We start from the raw sequence: 27,053 nt of genomic DNA, 5'->3' as shown, positions 1-27,053 counted from the left end.
AAACTTGGACTTTCACATCTTGCTGCTTGAGACAAAGTATTTTTTCTCTTCCAGAGTGGAATCTCATTTACAAAATTCCACGCACAAGTCCCATCTCATTGATTTATAGGCTTGACTGTGACAGCCAATTAATAGCCAGGTTGTCCCAAACTTCATCCTGATTACCTGAATGCAAGATGTAGCAGGGTCAAGGTAGAAATGACCAGGGATAGCACACAGGTTGTTACACCAGCAGTGTCAGAGGAGAAGCACTCAATGTTAGCTTCACTTTCTCTGTTAAATGATTAACTTGCTGATAATGGCTACAGTAAACAAGTTCCAGTAGGCAGTTCACTGCAGCTTAACCTGGATGCAAGTTTCTCCAGAAAGTAGAATTTGTGTCCCTATACTAGGAAGGGGGCAAGGGCTTTGGGGCAGGCTGTGCTGGTGGGAAGCTGAACTGCTATGTCAGTATTGACACTCAGCTGTTGCTGCCCTGTGCCTGCATTTGTTGTAGGAAACTGTTGTTTTGGACTTGAATAATACCTTCTGTAGCTTCAATGGGATGATGGTACAAGATTCTCTCTAATTGTTTGCCAGATTAAAAAAAAAATTGAAGTTTTTGTCCCCTTATTAATGCTGGGCAAATAGATTATCTTCTTGTTGCAGGTATGTTGAAGCCTAGTTTTCTGCTTCAGCTCTGTAGAGGTAACACAGTGCTTCTCTGGGATTAGCTGTGCTTCTGTAGATTGGAGTTGATGTCTAATTGCAGATGTCAACCAAAGGAAACTAGGTTTGGGATCAAGAGGTTGAGCAAATCAAGCATGGGTATCTGCTGAGGCTGGTGGGAAACACAATGTGGAAATAGCAGAGGTCCCAAAACACAGAAACCTTTCAGTTGATATCCTTCGCTTAGAAATAAAAATTTAGTTAGATGAAGCACTCTTTCTGACACAGCTGGCATCAGGGAAAGCAGGAGTTTCCTGTTAAAAGCCATAGTTGTGATTTACAGTGGGTCCTTAATGTCAGTAAGGAGATTTCAGCAGTGTGCTGGAGGCCCGATGGACCATCAGCTTCCAAGAGGAGGCAGAGTCAGTTTGCCTTAGGAGTTGAGAGTTACCCAAAAACTTCAACAACCCAGGAGAAATACTCAAGGTACTGGATGTTTTGAAGGGACTCACTGTACTTACAGACTGAATTTGTAGCTGGATTGCTCCCACCTGCTCCTCAGTCTTTATTTCTCTCATTTTAAACTGCTCATCTGAGCCTCTGATTGTGCCCAATGGCCAAGTCCTTCAGGTGGAGGTTGTTTTTTTTTTTCTCAGTCAGCTTTCTTCTGGGTCTTCCATCTGAAGCAGATGTAAAAGCTACTGTCCTCCCGCAGTCTGGCATGCCAGGTACAACTGCTCACAGATCTGTCCTGCGATCTGCTGCTGATTTTCTGTTCAGCGTTGCAGGGTTGTGGAATGAGGCTGGTGCCACTGCACACCCCTGCAGCCAGGAGATGCTCTGGCTGCTGCAGTTTTGGCTGCAGAAGAGCCTTGCTGCAGCCTAGTGCTGTAGCCACCTCCTACTGCATGATATACTGGGCTGGAAATGTGCTCTTTCCTTACCAGGAATGGGGGTGCCTCCTGCAGGATCTGAGGTTAGTGGATGAAACAGAAAGCATTGAGAAGAATTTTTGTTGTCTGTGTGCTGGGAGACAGTGAGGAAAAGGAGTGAAGCAGTAACATACACTTTCAAAAATAACATTTCTACAGGATACCTGAATTCTAATTTAATCAATGGGATTATGATCATAGTGCTGATGTCGTGGGCAGGGGCAATCTGATTAGTTGAAAGTCCAGTGGAAGGTTCTGGACCCAAGATCTCGTAACATCCCAAAACATACTGTTAAGTGTGCTGAAGAGGCTTGGTTTTTCCATTCTTGAATTCCAGATCTTTTTCAGCTTCATTTTAAATACCTGCACAAGCAAGGTTTATTATAGAAGTGCTGACAGAACTCAATTCACACTGTTGTATCTATGTACAGAGCTATCCTTTTTCTCAATTCTGCTTCAGAGAGCTTTTCAGAAAGCTGTTTTGGAAATACAGGTTTATCCAGTTACCTGCCCTTGAGATGAGGAGTCATCCTTTCATGCTGCCAATTCTAGCTTGGGTTTTTTCCTCTTCCAGAGCCCATTTCCTCACTGCCTGCATGCTGACTCATGCACTGACGAGAATTACGACGCTAAATTTTGGCTGGTATGCCAAGGCACCGTGAGTGACAGCAAACATGTCTGAGCTGTTTCTGAAGACCCAGAGGTGTCCTGTCAGTGGAGTTTGTGCTTGTTTATACTGGAGTGCAGCAGTGGCAGGGTGGTGGAAAACAAACTGCTGACCCTTCCTGCCTGTCGTTCCTCAAGTGTAACAGCCATTTCAGTGAGGAACATGTATTCCATCTTAGACATGCAGACCACACAAACTCTAGACAATGCTACTTTCACCTTTTGTGTGCACACCCTTTCCCTAGAAAAACCAAATCATGTTTACCTCACTCTCTTATTCCCTGCAGCAAAGGAAGAAAAAGTAGTTTGTGTTTAGAAAAAAAAAAAAAAAGAAAATAAACAAACAAATGACCAAAAGCCCCCAAACCCAAACAAACTGTCTTTTCCAGCCATCTATGTATGTTCAAGTGCTGTGTTTGGTTGCAGCCTGAACTGTGAAATAAGAGCGTAAAGGGGTAAAGAAAAAGCAGATGGCAGTCACCATCTGTAAACCAGAAAAGGACATCAGCAACCAGCTGCTGAATGAGGTATTGGCAATAAACGAGGCTGCAGACCAGGCAGCTTGTGCTTGCCATTGTGCCTGGGTTATGAGCCTTTGGGGATGTTCTTACGTGTCCAGTCTGTCTTTTCTGAAATATCCTGTCATGTATTTATTTACTTTTGTGCCAGGATGTTTCTTCACCAGGTTGTTCTCAGGTTTAAGCACAACTGTCAACTGGTCTGTGTTGAGGGAGTTTTTGTGAGTTCCCAGGCCTGCTGCTGTGAGCCCCACCTCAGATGCTGGACTTCTGTTTAATCACCATCCTTACAGATTTCACTTGCCTGTGGCATCTGCAGGATGAGCAACATTCCAAGGGTGAAATATTGAGGATGACAGTATGAAGGTTTGATCTTGCTCTCTTGAGACATGCAGACAGCATCTCCATGATTACGTGTCAGAGTTCTGAATAGGCTCCTGACCCCGAGGTTTGCAGAGGTGAATTTTCCTCCTTGGTTACAAAACCTTTTGTAATGTGTGTCAGGTGGTTGGGGGGCAGGTAACACAGTTATTTTTGAAAGCCCTTGTCCTTTCTCATTCTTAACCAATTCTCTGGTGCAGAATGTCCACCCTAACCTGCTCACCTTGGTGGACTGAAGTCATGTGAAAGTACAGCAGGGTAGGAGGCGGAGAGTGAGTGAGAGTCACAGTCACAAAAGTCAAGAGAAGACCTGATGCTGTAAATGTGGAGCCATGTTCTTTACTTCAGAAAGACTTATTTTTTGGTTTTAAAGCAAGAATTTTCTGAGACGGGTTATTGGAAAACCAGTTACTAGTTAACAGTCCTTCCAAGACCTGTGTTGCAAAGACTGCCTTTTCACATGAAAATTCTTGTGACTTAGAGAATAACTGGTGGTAAATGCCACATTTAGTCACGTTTGCAGGAACAATCTCTGTTAGCTCTCTGGAGAGGGGTAAATTTGTTTATGCAGGACATACTGACAATAGTGATTATAACAAGAGCTTTCCCATCTGACTCAAATATTTCACGCTGTGCAGGGATTATTGAATATTACTCTGTGGATAAACAGCCAGCCAGGGAGGCTGTAATTCCTTGTGACCCAGCAACAGTGCATCTACTTCCCATTATCTGCACAGCATTTTCTCCCTTTCTTTTGTTCCAACTTACTTGGTTGACTTTTTGCTTGAATCTTCTCTATATTAAACCAGCAGTAATTGTTTATGCCAAAAGGGTTTCACATGTAGCATATAAGTTTGTGATATATATCACAACATTATTTTTTTACAAAATGAGAACAGAATATTTTTCCTGTAAACCTTTTGAGAAGACTTTGCCACTTGCAGGTATCAAAAGATGTTGCAAAATCACTGTTTGCAGATGCTTAAACTTTCTCTCTTTCATGCTCTTGGATCTTTACACGGCAAAATCCAATGAAATCTGGCTTTGCTGATACGTAACAGTGCAGTGCACTTCCAAGTGCTGATGCTCCCTTCCAGATAGCTTTGTTTTGTGCTGCTGTGAGGTAGTGCAAGGCTGGCTTATGTTCTATGCTGTGCTTGTTGACGGTGAGGAAATAAAATGAAGAAAACAGGAAGGGGTATGTTGGTGTCCTGCATCCCTTCAAGGTTATTTGGGACTTTCTGCTGAAAGAGAAGTTAATTCGTGTTGAATACAACTTACTGCCGAGTAGGTGGAGCATGGAGGGTTGTGTTAATTGGCAGTGGTGCCTGTTCTGCTAGCATGGTTTGTAGCTGGGGAGAGATGCTCAGGAGCTGGTGCTTGCAGAGCAGAGCTATTTTCATGGGCTCCTTGCATAGCCTGTTGGCTGTGGTCTGCTGAACTCTGCCTTTCACGTGCCAGTAGAGCCAAGCCTGTGAGTGCTGAGCTGCTGGTGGCCAAGCAGAAGGCAGTGGATTGCCTGCCAGGCAGACTGGCTGAGCAGGTCTGCTGCCCTTGCCCTGCATTATTGTTCCTGGAGATGGTGAGAGGGAGATCTGTCAGTTGTTACATTCTTTTCAACAGTTTTGCCCAGTCAGCCTAGGAAATGACAAATACCACGTGACAGATTTTAAAGTATTTCCGTTCCCTGTCCCACCCAAGTAAGGCATTATTGCATATTATAGCATGGCATGTGATTTTGGTGGCAGAGAGGGGCTAAACATTGTCATCAGTGGTGTTTGTGTAAGTGTTCCCACTGCTTGTGGGTACCTTTTGGAGGATTTCTTAATGTCCCCAAAGCTTTTTGCGAGCAAGGGTTGCTCCTGCACCAATGTTTCTAATCCACAAAGCAGAAAGTAGTGCTGTGGTGAAGTGATGAGGGTGAAAGTAGGATGAAAGTTGCCTTCTTTGACATGAAGAGAAGCCTTTGTGCCTGCATCTGCCCTCAGGCAAGTAGGACACTACCCTTCCCCTGTGTACTGTTAGGGAGGTGTATGGCAAGGCAGCACTGACAGACTTCCCAGTACTTGGAATCTCCTTATTTAAGAAAAAAAATAGAGAAGTATTGCTAAGGCATTTCCTAATCTCCAGGCAAACTAAGTAGGAACACTTTATCTATGGGGGAGGTGAGGTGGTTTTAATTTATTTATTTTAAAGGGCAGTTATCCCCACTAGACTGTTGCCTGCTGTACTTAACTCTACCTTGTAGTCTGCTGTCACAATTGGAAAGATGTCCCATGGCATCAGTTGGAACTCACCTGTTAATGGACTTAAGCAATTCAGTTTATGAGCATGGAAAAGCTAGACTTCATGTGTGTTCCTTTCCCATAGTCTTTAAAACCTCTTTCAAAGGTATTTTAATAAAACTCTCTCTGCATAGGAGTTGAAACTGAGAATTAAAAACAGTGTGTGAGGAAAAAAGCAAGGTTTACCGACCTTGAAGTATTTAGAATATTGCATGGGAAGTTGCAGCTGAATGGTTTGCTCTTTTCAGAGCTGCAAATGTTGTGCAGGACTGTAATCCTGTCCTGTGTAGTTGTAGCTCCTGGGTAGTGCAGAGCTAAGTCTGCTGTAAGAAGAGGTGCTGTGTGTGGGGAATGTTGAATTCTGTTTGGTAAGAAGATGCACAGTAAGTCTTGTGCAAAACTGTTAAAAAGTCTGGACCAACTTTGTCCCTGTGTAATTCTGAAGCAAAGTAAATTGAAAACACAGTGGATTTGACTTCCTGTTTTCAGGCTTGGAGCACTTATCTTTTTCTCTTGGTAACGGACTGAAAGCACTCACTGCCCTGTTCTGGATCTCTCTGGCTTTATTGATCTGAACCACATTCTGCAAGTAAAACATTTAGTCGTCTAATTCTTGTTTGGAAGAAAGAACCATTTAAAAGAATGAGAAATCTTCAAAGGACAGGTGTAGCCATAGTACCTGATGCTGCCTTGAAGTAGCTGGTGCAAGCTGCTTATTAGCTTTTGAATCCCAGGTCTGCTTATCTTCTGAATTAATTATGTGTCTGTACATCCTGCTGCTACATTCAGTCCTGTCTGAAAATAGAATCATAGGAAAGGTTGGAAGGGACCTGAAGGATCTTCTGGTCCAACCTTTCTTGGCCAAAGCATGACCTAGACAAGATGGCCCCTCACTTTGTCCAGCTGAATCTGAAGTGTCCAATGTTGGGGAATCCACCACTTCCCTGGGGAGATTATCCCAATGGCTGATTGTTTTCATAGTGAAAAATGTTCCTCTTGTGTCCAATCGGAATCTCTTCAGGAGTGACTTGCACCCATTACCCCGTGTCTTTTCCATGTGATTCCTTGGAAAAAGGGAGTCTCCATCTTCTTGGCAGCCACCCTTCAAGTACTGGAACATGGTGATGTGGCCTGCCCTAAGCCTTCTCTTCTCCAGCCTGAACAAACCCAGTTTTCTCAGCCTCTCTTCACATGGCAAGTCCTCCAGCCTGTCCCATCCTTTCTGTAGAGCAGGGACTAGAACTGAGCACAACACTCCAGGTCTGGTCTGACAAGTGCCGAGTAGAGTGGGTGATGCCCTTAGTGATGCAGCCCAGCATCCTGGTGGCTTCCTCTGCTGCTGCAGCACACTCTGCACTCATTTTGGGCTTGGTGTCCACCAGGACCCCCAGGTCTCTTTCCACAGAGCTGCTTTCCAGCCAGGCAGATACCAACCTGTTCTGCACTCCTGGATTATATTTTTCCATGTGCAAGACCTTACATTTGTCCTTGTTGAACTTCATAAAACTCTTTGTTTTCCCACTCTTCCAGCCCCCACAGGTCTTCCTGCAGTGTGGCTCTCCCCTCTGAAGTGTCCACTTTCCCACACAATTTGGTGCCATCTGCAGACTTTGTCAGGGTATGGTTGATCCCAACACCCAGGTCATTTATGAAGATACTGAACAGTGTTGAACCCGGTTTCAATCCCTGGGGAACCCCCCTTGTGACAGGTTTCCAGTTTGAAAAAGAGCTGTTTGCCACCACCCTCTGGATGTGGCAATAGTAGAACCATAAAAGGTTTTATAATTTTGCATTGGAGTAAATACTTTTTTAAAAGCCTTCCTTGAAAAGTTTGGAGTTACCATGTTGTTAGGTAACTTGCAGAAGGGGAGTTTGGAGCAGGGCACTTGTGGAATGGTCTGAACCAGCCCTGCCCTCAGCTGGGGCCTGTGGGCAGGGCAGCTCCTGCACTGATGCTGTGCAGCCTGTCGTGACCAGCCTGCTGCCCCTCAGAGAAGAGGTCTCCAGAGGGTTTAATGGGAAGACAGGTTAAGAGACTCTGGCACAGGGAAGAAAGGCATTATGAAGAAGAAGAGAAATTTCTACTCTAATTGTCCTGAAATCTTGCTTTCACACACTTCATATTTCTTTGTTGAAATGGTTGCTTACCTGGGCTTCCCAGAAGGTTGAGCTGTCTGTTGACTTGGAGCAGCACCTACCTGTGTGCCACTGGCCCTTCTGACTTGTCTTGCACTTCACAGTTTCCCAAAGATCGAAGCTACATTTACAAGAACTGGAGAGGCACCACGCTGGGCTAGGTCCAGATTCCTTGGGTTTGTTCTTATGCTATTGGCAGTAAATGTCTGGGTTGTTTTGCAGTCATGCTCTCAATTTGCTGCACTTCTTAAGGAGCAGGAACCTGGCATTGGTTTTGACTCTACTGCATTTATTTTATTGCAAACAGTGCATCATGAGTGAGAGGAAGAGCAGTATTAAAATGATGGATTGTGAATGTCATCCAGAGTGTATAAAGTCAGCACTTTCCAACACAAAAGCTAGAAGTGACTGTACTGATGCAGTTAACGTGTGCCTTAGAGATAGTATCACAAAACAGTTCAGTGGTACACGCAATTCTGTCATGCACAGCCTCTGAAGTCTGCATTGTTTACTAGTGAGCTGGTCCCAAAAGTTATTGCCCAGCTTTGGGGCCCTGGAGGCTTTTTCGGGTTTGGTGGTTTTTTTCTTTATTTTTGTAGCAAGTCCTTTAAGTTGTGCTAATGAGGCTGCTGCTCTCAGACTGGGCTGTGGCTGCAGCTTTTGAGCTGCCCAAAATAACAGTTCGGGGAGTAACGAAGCTACCTGCTCTCCCTGCTGAGCCAAATACCTGCTGCACACTTGTTCACACTGCTCATGGGTCAGTAATCGCTGCATTTGGTAGCGTGGCTCTGTTTTTTAAATCTATTAACCAAATTCCTCCGTTCAGAGCTGTTTACCCAAAGAGTTGCCAAGCACAGAGCTTAGCTCAATGCAAGAGACTGTTCTTTCCACAGCTTTTTTTTTTTTTTTTTTTTTCTTTTTCTAGAAAGGTGCACCAGCACCCGAGCTGCCATTCCTGACAGCTCTCCCAGAAAGATGTGTAGGTGTGTGGTCTCCTCTGGGTACAGATTTGTATCTGTAGATACAGAATTGGGAGTGTGTTTCATGAGGAAACATGCATGCCATGGGTACTGTACAGGAGTTGCATGTATAGCACTAAAACATGACTTTGGAAAATGACTTTGCCCCCTCAGCTGTTACCTCCAGTTCCCATGTCTTTCCAGTAATAACATCCTGAGACCAAGCTGAGCTGCTGTATAGCCTGTGTTTGTAGGAACTCCAAAGTGATGGTAATAAATGTAAAATTTTTTTTATAACCCTGCTTAACTGCAAATTATGGCACTTCAAGCTTCTGGATTCTGTCCCTGTTCTCAGTCCTGCTGAGGGCGCGTAGGCAGGCAGGTGCTGAGCACTGACTGCTGTCCCTGAGCCTCTGGGAAGGGCCTGGCTCTCCTGGCTGCCTCCTGCTGCAGCCCCTGCAGCTTCATGGCTCAGGCACATAAATGTGTGGAATAATTCTCAGTGTTCTTCTCTAGCACACTGGGTGGGAAGGAGGCGAATCTCAGACTCAAGTGAATTCCCTCATAACCATATTATTAATCAAAATAGCTGATTAAAAAAAAACAAAACCAAACCAAACTGATTCTGTGGGTAAAGGCCTAACTTAACAGTTACAGAAACTTTACTGTAGAAGTGCTTGAAACTAAACTGGCATCCTAAGGCTCAGAGCAGCATAGTTGAAGAAAGTTCCTTTGCTAAAACTGTGTAATCAAATGTGTGATTGTGGGTTAAAAAAATAATAATTCTGCACATTTGGATCCTATTGTTGGGCACAGAGGACTCTCTTCATCATCTAATGAAACTTCTTGAACTACCTGGGTCATGTAGGGGCTTTGTTGCTTGCAAATGAGGACTGGAAGAAAGATGCACTGTTTGTTCCTCTTCCTGGAATGGGAACCACAGAACGCTTCTGGTCTCTGTCAGCTGCCAGCCAGGTCACCCTGCTGTTCCCTTCATCTGACTGTGCTTTGCCTGACGTAGATTGTTCCAGAACAACATGGAAGTGACTGAACTTTCAAAAAGGGCAGAAAGGATCTGTACATTTTTCTTCTTGGTCTTAAGCCATCGCATGCCTCTGTTTTCAGCAAATGCTCTTTGGAGCCTGGGGAGTGTGTTCAGCATGAGAGATCTGTTCTGGGTGCCAGTGCTGATGTTTGATTGTTCTCTCTGGTGTTTATATACCAGCTTGCTCTTGAGTGGGAGGGCATGGCCCTGTGCATACAGCTGCAGGCCTGCTTGATACAGGGAAAGAAGACTTTTATCCAAGTATTAAAACCAAACAAACAAAAACACAAAGCCTTTCTTTTTTTTTTCCAAGAAGCAGAAAGTAACGGTTTTTTTGTTTGTTTCTTTGTTTTTTAATGGAATAGGATAAAGGAAGGACAGATGGAGATGCAAAGTCTCTGTTATGAGAGATGGAGCGAAAGTCTGTTAAGATTTGGAAAAACTGTTGTAGCAGTGGATTTCTCTTTTATAGTTAAATTTAGCATCGTATTCCCTGACAGTGATCAATGTAATGAAAGCCACAGTGAAGCAAAGGGTGAAATCTCTCCCCAGAATGTTTTTCTACTGCTGTTGGACAACACTAACTGAATTACACTCTTTTCAGACAATTTCAGTATTATTATGTGCTAACTTGCTTAAGTTTTCCTCCTTAGGATAGGCAGCAGAGTATATCCTTGAGTTTTTCAGGTGTTCTCTGGTTTTCTGGGACTTGCATTTTTCCCTCAGCCCTTCCCCTCTTTGTGGAGACAGATTAGAGCAGAAACACCTTTCTGCTTTTACATATGTAAAATGATCCACTGGGCATACAATAACCTTGTCAGAAATTCCAAATGACAGGAGCACCAAGTCTTACTTACCACTTGAATAATTTTCCTTTCTTTTCTGTTCAGTGCTTTCTGTGCTAAACCTTCATAGAAATAGGTCTAGAAAGTTAAGCATCAAGCTGTAACAGCAGCTTGCTCACTACATACTGTGCTGCTACCATGTGCTATCTTGTGAGCACCATGGATGTAGCTAATGTTTACACTTTAAAGGCTGCTGACTTTAGGATGTGGGACTCCACGACTGTCCTACCTAAAGAGAAGTCTCCATGCCTTCTGCTCCCCATCGTACTGATTTCAGCCAGCCAGGGGGGCAGGGCGTGGCTGGAGATTGCTCTTGTTTTTCTGCTGCTCACCTGGCTGAAGGTGAAGCCTTGCCCGCCAGCACGGGGCAATCTCTGCTAATCTGGGGGATCAGCTTCGTTTCAGTCAATTGGTAGAGGCAACAATCTCTTCACTCAGACTGAGCCTTCTCTTTCAGTCATAACTTGAACAACAGCATTAGAAAGACAGACCACTGACTGTCCTTTCCACTGCAGGGGTTAAATGTGTTAGCTCTGGTCACTCTCAGGATTTTACTGAGAAACAGACTCTTGTCATTGTCCTAGGGCATCCAAACTCTGTTGAAGGAAATGGCTGAAGTTTAGGAAAATGACTCTTGGATGTCACTAGGGTTTCAGTTCATGGAATTCCTTACATGACCTACTGCTACTTCTGTACCACAGATAAGCATGTTTTGTGTTTGTAATTGCAGTGCTGTGACACTCCCCTCCTTTCGTTCAAGGTGCTGGCTTCTAACATGCCAAATGGAGTGTTGGGGTGGTGGAGAAATTGTGAATTAGCCTGAAATTTGACAAGGGATTTTAAGGGGTCTGTCTGGCATGCTGAGCTGTGGTCAGTCTTTGATCCCTTTGAACACTTAGCACAGTGATCTTTGCTTGTTTAGCTCTTCCAGCTTATAATGTTTTGCCTGCTCTAGAGAAAACATCAACTGTTAGCTTCTCCTGATCCCTGCAGAAAGTGCAAGTAGGAAGAAAATACATTTAAAAAACAACTGAGAAACCAAATAGGGGAAACATGTATCCAAGTCTGGGACCACACTCTTGTAAAGTCAACTCTATAATATTTCATGGCACCTTTTTCTTTACCTGACCTTGTCACAGAAGTCTGTACCAAGTATTTTAGTTTGCCCTTTTCCCATTATGTTTTGTGTATATACACATGCATTCCAGCTCTGCATGGAAACAGCTTTCAGATGACTCTCCCTTTTAAAGTCAGCTAAATAGTGTTTATTAAAAATTAACCTCAAGGATGGAGATTCATTTTCCTCCCTGTTTCCAGCCCTGGCCCATTATGAAGGTTAGTGCCTAACCCTTCCTTGCAGCAGAGCTGCTCACTCTTCATGGCCTAAATGTATCTAGGGCATCCTGCAGCATCCCCAGCATGCTGTGTGTGCCTATTTTTGGTGATGTAGCTTTTGTCCAGCAGCGCGAGAGGGGGTGGCATATGCTCAGAGCTGAGCATGAGACTGATGTAATGGTAAATGATGGGATGTGGTTTAAAAAAAATAAGTATATGCATTTGTCAGTACTGTAAAAAAAACCCTGTATAATGTTACAACCATACAAATCTAGTATGCTTGACTGCATGAGTTTTCATTTTCCTTTTTTATGTAATTGTATGCTCAGTGGACTGTGCATTAGAAAGTGAATTAGCCAGTTAATTTGCCCTCCATGTCAGTGACAGAATAGCTTTTACCTCAGGCCATGTGATCTGAACTGCAGTCTGAGTGTATCAGAGTACACAAACACTGCTTTTTATTTTTAGAACCATTATTGCAGGGAGGGTTGTTAAACCTGTTCTTGGGTTTTTAGTTCTGTTTTACAGTCAGTATCAATGGGATGTTTTTGAGCATGTTCTGAATGAGCTTAGTTTTGTTTGCGTGTTTGTGTGTTTTCCAAACATTATATGCTGTGCCTCCAGGGGAGCACTTGGAGAACAAGTTACCTGCTCATCATCTGAATGAGGATGAAAAAATTAATGATAATTAGTCTTGAGTATTCATAATCAAAGATTAATTAATTATTACACTCTGTTTTGCATTTGCAACTCAGACTACGCAGTGTTTAGCAATCTGACTCCCTGGCATTCCATAAAACTTTGTTGCTTCAGGCTCACAGTTTCACAGGAAGAGCTCTAGAGCCTTAGTTATTGTTTCTACCACACGGTAGACAGGTCCCCAGCAAAAATTTGATCTCAGTTAAGGGGGGCTGAAGGAGAATGTTTGCATCAGAACCAATAATCAGAATAAATGAGATGCTGAAAAGAGTGGAAAGTAGAAATGCTTTCACCTGAAGATAAGGAAAGCCAACTGTGTCCTGGACTGTATCAAAAGAAGTGTGGCCAGCAGGTTGAGGGATGTAATTCTCTCACTCTGCTCCACTGTCCAGCTCTGGAGCCCCCAACATAAGCAGGGCATGGAGCTGTTGGAGAGAGTCCAGAGGAGGCCACAGAGATGATCCAAGGGCTGGAGCAGCTCTGCTCTGGAGCCAGGCTGGGAGAGTTGGGGTGTTCAGCCTGGAGAAGAGAAGGCTCCAGGGAGACCTTAGAGCACCTTCCAGTGCCTGAAGGGGCTCCAGGAAAGCTGGGGAGGGACTTGGGACAAGGGCAGGGAGGGAGAGGACAAGGGGGAATGGTTTTAAACTGGAAGAGGAGAGGTTTAGATTAAACATTAGGAAGAAATTATTTGCTGTGAGGGTGGTGAGAGCCTGGCCCAGGTTGCCCAGGGAAGCTGTGGCTGCCCCATCCCTGGCAGTTTTGAAGGGCAGGTTGGATGGGGCTTGGAGCAACCTGGGCTGGTGGGAGGTGTCCCTGCCCATGCAGGGGGTGGGACTGGATGATCTTGAAGGTCCCTTCCAACCCAAAACACTCTGTGGTGTAGATCCAAGGTTTGAGAGGTTCGTTGGTGTTCACGCTCCTGGGGTTATCATTCCTGTGGTTATATGGGAAGGTCCTCGCAGGACCAGGTGCTCAATCCCACCCTTGCAGGCTCCCTGGCCATATCACAGACACAAGGCTGCTTTTTGTGTTGCAGCCCAGCTTTGACAGTGGTGGCAGGACAGACCTTTGACTTCTGTGGCCTTTGTAAGCTCCTGTGGGTAGAAGAGTGTGCAGAATGGGTGGGAGATGCCCTTGTGCTGCACATGAATACAGCAGTTGCTATGGCTTAATGAATTATTACTGTAGAAGCTGAAGGTTTATAAGCTGTTGATGTTGAAATAGGAGGTCTAATGATGGCATGATCTTGTTGCTGTAACAAATTCTATTTGAATTATTTTGTAACAAAACATAAGAAATTCAGAGGAGAATTATGTTTGATCATACTGCATAGATGTGTTTTATATCTTAGAGTGCAAAGTAAAACATGACAGAAAATGTGACACTGTAGCACAGGTATTTCTTAAAGTCTGGATGGAATGTGCCATTAGCATTTTGGTGAGGATGGGGAAGTAATTACAGCAGTTGCTGCTAAGCTGCTGGTGACAGATCTGCCACAGCTTTGGGCAAAGCATTGACATTGCTGGCCACACTGTGCCGTTTGTTAGCAAGCCCGCAGAGACATGCCAAGAATTGCCTCATGTCCAGCAGATGCTGAAGGTCTCTTTAGCTTGGAGAAAAGGAGACTGAGGGGTGACCTCATCAATGTTTACAAATATGTAAGGGGTGAGTGTCAGGGGGATGGAGTTAGGCTTTTCTCAGTGATGACCAGTGATAGGACAAGGGGTAATGGGTGTAAATTGGAGCATAGGAGGTTCAAGGTGAATATCCGAAAAAATTTTTTTACTGTAAGAGTGACAGAGCACTGGAACAGACTGCCCAGGGAGGTTGTGGAGTCTCCCTCACTGGAGACATTCAAAACCCACCTGGATGAGTTCCTGTGTGATGTGCTCTGGGTGACCCTGCTCTGGCAGGGGGGTTGGACTAGATGATCTCTCGAGGTCCCTTCCAGCCCCTAAGATTCTATGATTCTATGATTCTATGAAGTGCCAAATAGCATAACCAGTACTGAAATCTGGGAAACACCTAAGAAAAGTGTTTGCTTATGTACAGGTGCAAAAATCCTTCACTAAAACCAAGGTGCCATTTCAGTTCTTCATCTTAAAATGCACATAGTTTTTTTGCTGTTGCTGATTTTTGCGCTAAGCTGTTTGAAAAGGGGGGTTGGGTGCACGGTGGAGATCTTTTAAACTACTGAAGAACTGTCCGAGGCAAGCTTGGAGGCTCCCCTGCCCTGCTTCTCCGTTTCGTGGGGCAGTGGGAGCTGCCCAGGCCCCTGCCAGCGCAGGGTGCTGCGGTGGGACGCGCCCGGCAGCCGGGCCCTGAGCTGCTTAGCGGGGGCTAAGCCCAGATCTACTGACGCAGGGCACTGGGAAGTGCTCGGCTGACTTCTCCCCCCTCCCTGCTCTTGTACATAATCCCATGATGCTGCGGATGTGGCAAACTCCATTTTGCTCAGACGTTGGAGCAGACACGGTGGGAGCCCTTCAGAACTGACCTCAAAAGGATATTTGGGTGGCACGTGTCGTTGACACTTTGTGAAGCTGCACTTTTTCCTTCTGTGGCACCTCCTTCTCTCTCTGCTCTGGGTTTGCATAATTGGTGCCCTGAGTTTTTGAAATGTAGGGCGGGAGCCTGAAGTTGTGCATGTGGGGTGACATGGATCGTGCTCTGGATTCACAGTAGATGTCTGCGTGCAAATGGGTGCACAGTGCTGAATATAATGGATGAAATAGGTAAGCACTTTGCTCGTCATGTTTTGAGAAACAATCCTTTTAAATGGCTTCCCAATTAAAATTTGTCAATGGAAAACACTATTAGCTCTATCCATGGGAAATATGTGGCATTTTTCCTTTGTACTTTTGCTTTCTAATTAATTGTAAGGACTCTAACATGATGCAAGGAGTAGCAGAAGAGTAATCTGTGAGTACATGGATCTTCTAATTTGTTTTGGTTTTTTTTTCAAGATATATTATCAAATTAAGTATTTTATGTTTCTTCAGTATCTACTGTTAATAATTAAATAATTCACTACTGATTGTTTTGCAAACCACCAAATTTCTTATTTAAGTTGTCTTCTTGGTTATAAGTAGACATATTCTTACTATATAGGGTAGTTATCTACTTGCTCGCAACATCAATCAGTCCAATTAGTTTTAACTTCAAATTTGTGAGACAAATGGAAGCTGGGGATGGTAACATGCAGAAGAGGAAGGGGCCTCTCTGTAATGAAATCTTTTACAGACGCTGGGGACTAAACTCGCTAAAGCAGCTACAGTGCAACATCCCAATCCCAAAAGTAGTAGCAACGTTGATATCAGAATGTTTCCTTTATCCGCCCTAGGCCAAACAACCGGAGAAAGATGTTCTGTGGTGTGGAATTTCTCTGTGAGACATAATTCTCCAAATGGGGAATTAACAGAGCTTTTTCGAAATCTTAATCTCTTTAGTTATTCAAGTTTGTACATGCAGAACATGAAAACGAGTATTATTTGTGTTTTCCCTTCTACCTCCACTTAGTTTATTTTCTGGTGACTAAACCAAGCAAATATTATTTAAAAAAAAATATATTTTTTTTTTTTTTTCTGATGCTTTTTTGCTGTCTCATTTTGTCACTGAGCGTGTCTGTTTTCCTCTGTAGTTGCCTGTGGTGTTTACTTTGTAAACTTTGGATTATGCTGTGTGGCTGTCCTTTTTGCTTCCTAAGAGCTGTCTCTGAGGTAACAATGAATTGCTTTTTTCTTTTGCTGTAAGTGCTACATGGCATGTCTGGATGTAGCCTGGTACCCACCAGCAGCTGGAGGCCACTGTGCTTCCATGTGCAGCCCCCTCACCTGGCCCGTGTCCCCTCGTGGTGGTGGCAGCTCTCAGGCCTGCACAGAAACGTGCCTTTTGTTCATTTGCTGTATCCAGGTGCCAGCTGCAACAGGTTGTTCTGGGTTTGGGTTTGTTTTTTTACAGTTGGTGTCTGGCACGTCAGGCTTCAGAGCTGAGGTGGAGGAAGCCAAGATATCCTGCCACGAGGGGACTGCACATCCAGGTGTTGCCCTTCGTTCAGGTGCCTGCCCTGGCACATGGCAGTGGTCCCTGCCTGCTTGCCCCTCAGACAGTCCCATTGCAGGGAGCACAGCCCAGGCTGCACGTATGTGCACTCCTTGCACAATTAGAGGTCCTGGTAAATACTGTCTGATTTCACGTCTGCAACTTTCATTTGCTTAAATCAGGGCTGTCATGCTGGGATTTTTCTGACAGTGAATTGAGTGGAAGGTCCTTTAATCTCCAAATCATGTTGTGAAGATGTGACAGTGAATTATCTGGGGCTTTTTTGAATGTGAAGTGGGTCAAACATAACAGTGCTCCTGAACACAAAGGACTGCTAGCACTGCTTGATGGTTTAGCACTGCGCATGCATACTTCACTGCTTTCCCTGGTGGTTACAAGAATTTGTCCATTTTATTCTAGAGCTTAGACTGCAGGCTTTTTCTCTTGGGAGTGGAGGATTTATAGAGTAGAAGGAAGGGGATGCTGACCTGTGGAGTAGCTGTGAGGGGAGCAAGAAGTGGCAGCTAGGACCACCTACTTCAAATGTTAAGTGGGAACTTCAGATGTAAAAGGCTGTTGCTTTCATCTGTTGCATCATTGCCAAAGTCTCTGGAAATTTAATTAATCTGAAATACTAATATTGATTACAAAAGCAGTGTAATTCTGCAGATAGCAGGTAGTGTTGCGAAGTGGAAATGGAAGTATAATAAGAAAAACATTATTGGAGGATGTGAACAGAGCCATTTTGTTGTAAGGCCTTGATTCTATGGACTGATAGAAACCAAGGCAAGCCTTTAGGGTCTTGTAACTGATGTTAATATAATGTCTTTATTTTTTTAAATAGACAAATAATTATGAAATTAAATAGGAATTTGCTGTATTTTGGGGCTATTTTAGTATAAAAGAAAAATATACAGCCGGTATCAAATTCCTCAGTACTTAAAATGAGAAAATACAAGGGGGTGAGGATTTTAGACTCCTTTTGCTATTATCCAGTGCTGTCATGTATTGGTAAGCAGTGTTACAGAATCAGAGCTGCTGCAGTTTTTAAAACACAGCGGCCAACACTTGTTAATGGGAAACAAAAGCTGAGGCCAAGGCTTTGTGGAACAATGCAAGGGAGGGGGAGGCTGGGAGAGCTGGGACTCCACAGGCACATCCCTGTGAGCATCTCCCAAGTACTTGGGCTCCCCATCCCCTGCCCTAGTTGTTAACAGAATGATGTTGTTGAGTAGGGAAACTGAAGGTGCCATTCCGGTGAAATCCAGGGTCTGCCTGTTTGTCTGATAACTTTTCAAAACCAGGGTTCATGTAGTGGAGTTCAGCTTCACTTGAGTCCTTCCTGCTTGTGGGTAGGGAGGTGAGACATTGCCAGGGTGAGGAGCCCATCAGACATCTCCAATAACCTAACCACCTATTTGATCAAATAACAATAACACTGCTTTCCTGTGATATATTCCCCCCCTCCTCCCAAAATGTGCACAGATTCCTTGGTCAAAAAGCAAAAAAACAACACACCCCCATAAATAAGAATACAGATGAAGTGATTCCTGAATCGCTGCTTGTTCTGCCTATGGAGATAGGATGGAAGCAATTTTTTCTTATGTGTATAGAGCATGTCCCAGCTTAGACAGAAAGCAGGTGTTTCAGGTAGCTGAGGCAAAAGAACCACAATTACTTTGTGTTGTTGTTGTTGTTTTTTCTAAGCAGTAAAAGATATTAAATACTTGTGTTGCTGAGCACCAAAACATACTGGAAAAAGACATTTGTCCACCTGAACGAAGCCAGAATACAGCTTGTTCTTTGGAACAAGCAGTGAATTCATGAAGAAAAACTGAGACTTTCAGATTTGGTAACAAATGTGGGTTTTTTTATTTAGATTTTTTTTTTTTAAAGCAGTGTTTTACTGTGATTTTGTGCCATTTTTGGAAATTATAATGATGCTATTAAATGAAAGCCTAAGGGTATATGAGACTTAGCTAGTGACGATACATGCTCTCTTTAGTCATGAAAAACAAAGGTGGAGGTGTTAATAAATGGCGTCTACTTGTATTTCTACTTCTGTTGTGTTTGGGGCTTTTTTAAGCTATCAGAGGATGCCAATAGGAACAGCGAATTTACAGGGACATGTAGCTTTGACTTTCAAGCTTAGGTGATATTTTTAGCACAAGGAAGCCGAAAAAGCATTTGAAGTGGCTCTCTGCTATTTTTAATGTGTCTAGCACTTAAAAAAAATCCATATAATCCTCTTCAAGCAGATGGCTGCAGTGAGTTAAAATCCCACGCTAGGATTTGGGCTTTTACCTGGTGCTGAAACCAATGTCAGGACACAGGGATGCATCACTGAGTTTGGAGCTGTGTTTAAAAAAAAAGGAAGAAAAAGACTGCAGGAAGCTGTGGGGACCCTCTGGATGCTGAGTTGTCAGTTTTATTTCTTTAGAATTTATGTATCTTATCATGTACTTTTCCAGTCTATATTGCAGAAATGCAGTTGGTGTCACGTAGCTTAACTGTTCACAAACCTTTTTTCTGAGTGAGGGAAGAAAGGTAGGAAGCTAAATTCTTTAACTTCAAATCTGTAAATACTTGAGCTGCCTAACTGAAGGCAGGATTCAGCTTGAAGTTTTTGGTTTAACTGTATGTAAGGATAACCCAGGAACACTAGTGGGGCAGTGCTGAGGTGAGGAGGAAGATGTTTGTATTAGTCTTAACTGGAACTAAATCATGCTTGCTTTTCTTTTATTATTGTTTTTTTAGCAGGACAGCTGGCCCTTGTTTCTGTAGCACTGCAGGCTCAAGAGATGGTGACAGAGCATTGGTGTTCTTGTCCAGATAACTGGAAATGATTTAATAGAGCTGGTGATTAATGGAAGAAAGGCATACTATTTCAGTGTGCTTGCTGCCTGCACTTTTTTAATGGTAAAAGGAGGTAACAGAGTGGAAGGTTAAAGTGTTGACACATGTTTAAGTTTTTACAGTTAAGTCACTTAGTAGCTAAAATTTATCCCCAGTGCATTCCAGCAGTTAACCAGAGATTAATTCAAGCCAACTAGACACAGTTTAACATTGAATTGTACCAAAATGTATTTTAACTTAGAAAATACAAACCCCTTTTCTGACTCTTCTATTTCTAAACTACACACATTTCAAGGGAGTATATTGTGTTCAGCAGTGATGGGAAGAGTGCAGCACAAGTGTAGCCTCAGTGGGTGCTGCCCAGTGACTCTGAGGATGCGCTGCTGTTCTCTGCCATCCATTCTCCCCAGGTGTGCTCAAGCATTTGTGCCAGCCTTCTCACTTGGTTTTGTTGCCAAGTGCAGCACTCAAGGTGCTGAAGTTATGGGAGTATTACAGATAGAGAAGTCTCAAGTAGCCTGGTAAAAAAGGACCTGAACTGTGGGGTGGCAATCCCTGCTTTTTGGACACAAAATTTTAATGTGGTGTCTTGAGATGCATTCCAGAATTCCTTCTGCACCCCTGGTTATCATAGGTCCTGCCCAGCAAGTTGAAGGACAAAATATATACTGGAATATAGAAGATTTTCAAGAGATGCCAGGGAGATTCTTCACTGAAAGCTGAAGAAGACCTCAGAGCTAGTGGCTCAGAGTATCTGGTGTTTGTAAGGCTCTTGCTGCAAAGTGTACTTTAGTGCTCTTATTTTATTGCTCTGATACCTGCAAAAAGCACTTGGACAAGAGCAAGCATATAACTACCTTGCTGACAGCATGTTAAACTTTATCATCTTCTTAGTGAGACCATACGCACACAAAAATATTTCTTACTATTCTGGGAGTATTTTTGTTTCCTCATAAAATGTAGGATAACTCTGAGCATTCTTAAGAGGGCATGTGGGAGGTAAGAGCTGTTCTTGTGGATGCAGTCACTGAGAAACTGAGTTTCCTTGGACTTCAGGGACAGGTTGCTGTTAGGCATGTTGGCACATGCTAGATTTAATCTTTAAGAAGCTGGTGATGTGACCCAGTCAGTTTCAGTGATTTTATACCCCACTCTGCCCACTTTACAGGAATAGCTTTTCAGCTTGGTGACATGCCCCTGTTCTCAGTTTCTTAATGCTGCTTCAGCTAGATGACTGCAGAGCAAGCCAAGAGTGCATTAAGAGGGGTATTGGGACAGGGAGTAGGAGGTTTGAATGTGTGACATCCATTAGGAATGTCCTGAACATGAAGTATTGCTGCTGGGCCTGCCAGATGAGTAGTTCAGAAACTAGGTTATTGGGAAATAACTTGGTACTGTTGCCACGGATTATTTGTAAGCTTTTAGCTGAGGAAAATACAGTGTGTTTGTGTTGAAGTATACTATTGTTTTGTACCATGATAAATACAACATCTCTGCTGCTTTAATCTGCTTCTGCAAAGGCAGAGGGTTACTGACAGTCTCATGAGGAGAGGTTTGGTGGGTGCACTTGAGCAACTTTGACTAATTAAACCATAATGAACTCTTTTTTTCCCTCAGCTATGTGAGATGCAAATGTGGCTCCTAATCCTGCAGACTTCAATAGCCTGAATGCACACATGGAAGCAAGAATGATATTCCATAAGACTGCAGCAGACCAAAATTATACACCTAAAAATTACCTGTAGACAAGGCTGGAACACCCCAAGTGGCCAGTGAGTCTCAGGCACTGTGTACTTCCTGCAACTTTCACACAGTGGCCAAGGGAGACTTGTTCCCCCCAGGGCTCCCAGCCAGTGTTAGAAAGCTTGTTTTGCTTAATGAAGCTGTTCCCCCAGACTCGTGGGGGGTTTCAGACTTGTGCATGATGAGGAGCAGCCTGTGTGAGCTCGCTCAGTTTGTCAGCCCCCAGTGAGCAGTGTGCCAGCCTTTACAGAGCCTGCTCAGCTGTCCTGGAAAAAACAGCATTTCACCTGTCTGTCTAATCACGGTGAAATGTGTGTATTTCCAATTATAGAAGCATCTGTAAATACAAACAAGACATGGAGATGCAGGTTGTGTTTATTGGGATCTTTCCTCACTGCTCCAGCCTTGGGCAAGCTGGTGCGGTGGCCACGGGTCATCAAGGCTGCTGTAGTGTTGAGTGTGAATTAGCTCTTCTGCCCTTTTTGTGTTAAAAACTACTGCTCCTGTCTTCTAAGCATGGAGCAGGGTGTGGAAAGGGTGAGGACAAGAAGCAGTGCAAAGACATTGGAGCCTCTCTTTTCCCAAGCCTGAGCTCTTCTTTCTGCTTGGGTTTGCCTTGGGAAGGCAGGGCTGGGCCCAGGGCTCCAAAGGCTGATGCACAGGGATTATTGCATGACTTCCTTTCCTCTCCAGCTCTCTTAATTAACATTCACATTTCTTAACCTACACAGCTCTGCCTGCCTGCATGCCTTCTCTTGTTACAGCCTCTGAAATAAGTGATTTAATAATTTGATAATTATATACCTTGAAAAACTCATTTGGATAATCGTCTTGCTAGATTGAAAGCTCTCTTACTTGCTCACTAGGTAGTTTTGTGGAAAGACATAATATTGATGGTAAAACTAGGGCTGGATTTGGTGCTTGCTTTTGGGACTCTGGGAACTCACTTAGAGCGGAGCTGAAACCTTTTCATAGTAAGTTTTCTCTAGCTGGTGGAAACAAGGAGTGTAACTTTTAAGTAGGAGGATGAGTTGTTTTTTTGTTGGTTGAATTAAAAAAAAAAAAAAAAGTGATCTAACTCAGTGCTGCTTTATCCTGTGTCCTGTCCCATACCTGAATATATCTGTATATAATTGTATATATTTTCTTGCATCATTCATTAGTGTTTTAATTAAAGCTGTGTAGTTTAGTTTTCAATCCAGCCAAGTCTCTCTCTTTTTCTCTCTCTCCTTCCCTACCTGGGTGGGGGGGGGAGGGGATCGAGAGCATTGTTGTCGACCTGAGTCAAACTGTGACATCCTGTCCTCTTTGGGTTTCATTGTTCATCCAGTCCACAGTCAGCATAAAATGAAGAGCTTCTGGAAAACACACTGGAGTTTTGCCTACACTTCAGTGCAAACAAATGCAGCAATAACCTAACAAAATCGCTTCATAGAAAGCATTAACATAATATTTCTAAAATATAATCTCAGATTAAACAACTTTGGGATGTTTGCTTGTGTTTGTAACCTTTCTGGCCTCATACCTGGCAGTTTACTAACAACATCTATGGGGATTGATAAGAGAAGATGCAGTTGGACATCTCCACAAACAAAGCTGTAAAGGCAAGGATGCTCCTGCACCTGGTTTTGTGAAGACCAGGGAGGAAAAATCAACCAAAACAAACAAACAAAAAAACCCAGCCACAGATGAGAGAGCTTCCAACTGTTATGTAAACGTAGAGAAATCCTTGGAAATCTGCACTAAGATGTCTACATTTTTAATATGTAGTCAAGCACTTAGCTGTGGGGAGGGAGACCCACATGGGGGGTTTTTGCCATCTTTGGAATTAGTAGTTCAGCAGCTGCTGGTCCATTTAAGCCTGAATGCATCTAGTGAAAAGAGCTCTTTTGTGGTGCATGTGGTTCATTGACCAAGGTGGCTGCTTCAAAGCAGGGGTGCTGAGTATTGTACATCATGTCACCCCTTGCTTTTACCCCGACTGACCTTTCAGCTCTGCAGAAGAGAGCACATACAGCCATTAATTAGCCCACACATATTACTGCAGGTCATTTGCATGGCTTAGACTAAAGGAGGGAATCTAAATGCAAATGTTTTCAAGCATTGGCTTTTGAGGGAAGGATGGAGCATGCCCCCCTGGACTGCCTGCTGTGCTACAGTGAGTGTTGGTGATGCTTTGCTTGTTGGGGTGGGGTATTAAGTGCAATTAGCTGGTTGGCAGGAGCAGCCCGAGCTGTAGGGGAAGGGGCTGTCATATCTTTGTGGTAAGATTGGGGCATTCTGAGGTAAGGGGGTGGGATGGAATACCTTGGGCACTTTGTTGTATCCAGGATGTTTTGTGGTAGGAATTGTTAGTAATTAATGGTCCATGGAACACAGTGAGCTTCAGATCTCATCAGGCATGTGTTAAAAACAATACAGGATACTTTTGAAAATAAATTTGTGGATAAATATGAAAAACGTACATGTTACACTGTAGTTTTTTATTTGTCCAGTGTTTCATGTGTTTAGAAAACTAAGCTCTTGTAAGACTTATTTTAAAAAATTTTCTGGGAGAAAAGGATCACTGGCCCTGTAGTAGCACTTAGACTCTAGTGAATTTGGAACATATCCAACCAACAACATACCTGTTTCATCAGGCAGACCTAGAATGAGTCTGCTCTGTGGCAGTGATAGACTCCTCAGTTCAGACCCAGATCTGATGAAGAGCCTGAGTGTGCTTGAATTCATGCAGAATGGTCTCTTGGCTTCAAGAAGAGCCACAAGTCTAAGCTTATGTACAGGAGCAAGTGCTTGCAGGGCAGAGGCTTCAGTTGCTGCCACACTGCAGAGAAGTTTTTAACATTACAAATGTATAAGCTCTTTAGCTTCCTACTAAATATGTCGTGTGGCCTGACTGACAGTAGCACTGCATGATGTGTGGACTGCTGTGAGTACAGTGTCCTTCTCCCAGGTTGCTTACTGTCTTCTAGTCATTACAGCATCTAATCCCAGATTAGATGGTGAGCAAGAACAGATTCCAAAGGCAGTCACAGTGTTCATTGGCTCCTGACCAGATGACTCCCTAGCATGTCTTTAGGAGATTTCCTTTGAACATCCATAGAGGATTATTGCTCTTGCACAGACCTGAGAGCATCACAGACAAATTCATGTCATCTAAATATAACATTAATTCATCCAAGGAGAAGATCATGTAAACATATAAAATGTTTTTTTAAATTATTATTTTTACAATATTACCAGGGTTATCTTCTCACTAATCATGTTCACTGGCACATGTAACTCAGTATATTGCCTGGATTTCTTCCAAACAGGGAACTGATAATTGATCTGTCCTCTTCACTAGAACTTACATTCTTTTGAGGTAGTATGACGTTGTTGTACCCTTAAAAATACATTACTTTGTTCCAGTATATACTGAGCATAGGTATGGGGAAAAGAATGATGTACATCCTGCAGGTGGTAACAAATTGCATACACTTAGCTAAGCCTAATTGCATAGGTCTAGCCTTCTACCAAAATGAAAATAAGTGTACTCATTTCTGGTAATCCAGGGAAGAAGATGAACTGCCTTAATTTTTATTCCTATTTTGCTAATAATGCAAACAGAAATCAACAGAAATCAGGCAGACTTCTATTTAGGAAAAAAACTCTCAAAATTAACTCCCAACTCAAGATAAAATCTTACTGGTTTGTGAGATTTATCAAAATAGAATCAAATGTAGACAAAATAAAGTTTTTATATAAGGTGCAAAGTAGTCTATTTTCTCCCTACAACCTCACATTAATTAAGTTAATAATACTTATTTATAGGCACTTCCTTAACTAGATGTAGCAAGAGCAGGAGGTTTAATTGGTATAGCTAAATTTAGACTGTTCCTAACTTGCAGGTTAGGAGGAGCTGACAACTAGGACTACCTTCTGCTAATTATGTAGGCATGAGTATCAGTTCACTGTGACATAAATTACTGTTAATTACATATAGTTTGAGAATGCATGTATTTGGGATTGTATTTTGTTAGTCACTTTTGGAACTTGAAGAATGAAGGGTAATTCAGCCCCTTCTCTCTGGCTTAGTGTGGGGGCTCTGATGTGGCCCAACCTAGGATCAGGTGCTGCTGTTCAGGGCAGTGTCCGAGTCCCAAGCAAAGATCTGACAGCTTTCAAAGCTGTCTGAATGTTGGCAATTGCTAAAGGATTGTGCTTCTCTTGATAAATAATTTAAAAAGTAGTCTGCTGGAGAGCTGTGATGGCTGGGATATTTCATATGCTTTAGAGGCAGCGTAACTCCAGTCCAAGATAGTCTGCATTGTGTGAGAGCACTGAAAAGAATTATAATTAAGCAAGGAAGGCCTTCCCTTTGTCTTACTGTGATGGCTACAACCAGTTCCTCAGTCACTTGTATTCTAAGACCTCACTGAAGGTCACAAACCAGTTCTTAATTCATATTCAGTTCATACTCAGCTTCACAGTGATGGTAGACCAAGAAGTCAGAAAGTCTTGCCTATTTATTGCTTTAATTTTTTCATAATCTATTTGTCTGCTTTCTGAGCCCTGAAACAAAACTGTTCCTTGTCTCCTCCTAACCTACTCCAAAACAAAGCTATTTCAAATGAATGATACTGGTTTTCCCACTCATCTGTCATGATCTGGGCTTGTGAAGCAGAGTATGGGCAGCAGAGTGAACACCCGGGCCTGTCATCAGGCCATGTACAGCAGGGGGTTGTCAGCTGCAGGGCCCCCAGAGGCATTTTGGGTCTAAAGTTACTGGGTGAAAAGAGAAAAAACTGTGTGTGCACGTGAAGAGTTGGCCTTGTGCTGTATATAAAGGAATAGCTTTGCCTTGGGCGGGTGACAGGTCAGCAGAGACCTGTGGGTAAGGAGAACAGGTGCTGCTGGAGTCAGCATCTGCTGCAGCCTCCCTGTTCAGGGGGTGATGCTGCCCTGGGCAGCTGGGGAGAGCCCTGCAGTCACAGGTTGGTACTCAGGATGTCTCTCAACCACTCTTCTGGACGGGCAATGCAGCTGGATGCTAGAAACCAGGAGATGAGTTCAGTACATCCCAGAACCATGGGATGCAGGTGGTCAGTGAACTGCCAGGGGACATCTCTGCTGGGCTTGCTGCTCACAGATAAGAACTGGAGGGAGATGTAAAGGTTGAGGGCACCTTTAAACTGCTGTCTTGCAGACCATGGAACTGCAGAGTGCTTGTCTCTAGTTGCTTCAGCTTCTGGCATTGATATTCTATTAAAAGCAAGAGAAAGCTTGCTGGAAGCAAAAAGTGCTGATGAGTATGTTTTGGTTTGTTTTGTTTTAATTGCAAAGCTGGCAGAGCAGTAGACAAGCACTAAGGAAAGTAAGTTAGCTGGCACTTCAGGTTTTGGAGCTAACGTTTAAAGGTGTCTTGGGGAGAAAGAGTGCATCTTGATACTCTGTCCTCTGATGTACAGCTGTGATATGAATCCTAATTGTTCAGAACATGGATAGTGATTGTCTGGAGTTGCTGGCTGTGCTGATCAGGAGGGCTGTGGAGCAAGGTGATCTCCTTTGTGCATCAGCACCTTGGGTGGCTGTTTCAAAGTGATTTGACTTGGAAGCAGCCATTCTGTGAATGAATACAAACCAGGAAGGTGGACATGCGTTATGTTATTTTAGTCACATTTCACAGAGCTTTCATCTTTTTGTAGCCTGGACCCTCACTAGTGGTGAGCTACTGACTGCCCAGACCTGTGGAAAATGCTGCTCTCGTAGACGAAATGGATGAGATGTGAGTTTACCCAGAAGGGATGTCCTGAGATAAAGTGGCAACAGATGATGTCTGCTCTGGAAGAAACAATTTTTTACTCACAGCACAAGTGTCCCAGTCTGGTTGGATAGTGCAACAGGTATGGAAAAGGAGTTTGATGGAACAATGGGCAGGTACAGGGTATGAGCAACTGCAGCCTGATGGTGATCTGGATCAGC

The sequence above is a fragment of the Chaetura pelagica genome, unplaced genomic scaffold, assembly GCF_000747805.2.
Source record: "Chaetura pelagica isolate M959 unplaced genomic scaffold, ChaPel_1.0 scaffold589, whole genome shotgun sequence".
NCBI classification, from domain to species: domain Eukaryota; kingdom Metazoa; phylum Chordata; class Aves; order Apodiformes; family Apodidae; genus Chaetura; species Chaetura pelagica.
Note: the sequence above shows the minus strand (reverse complement) of the source record.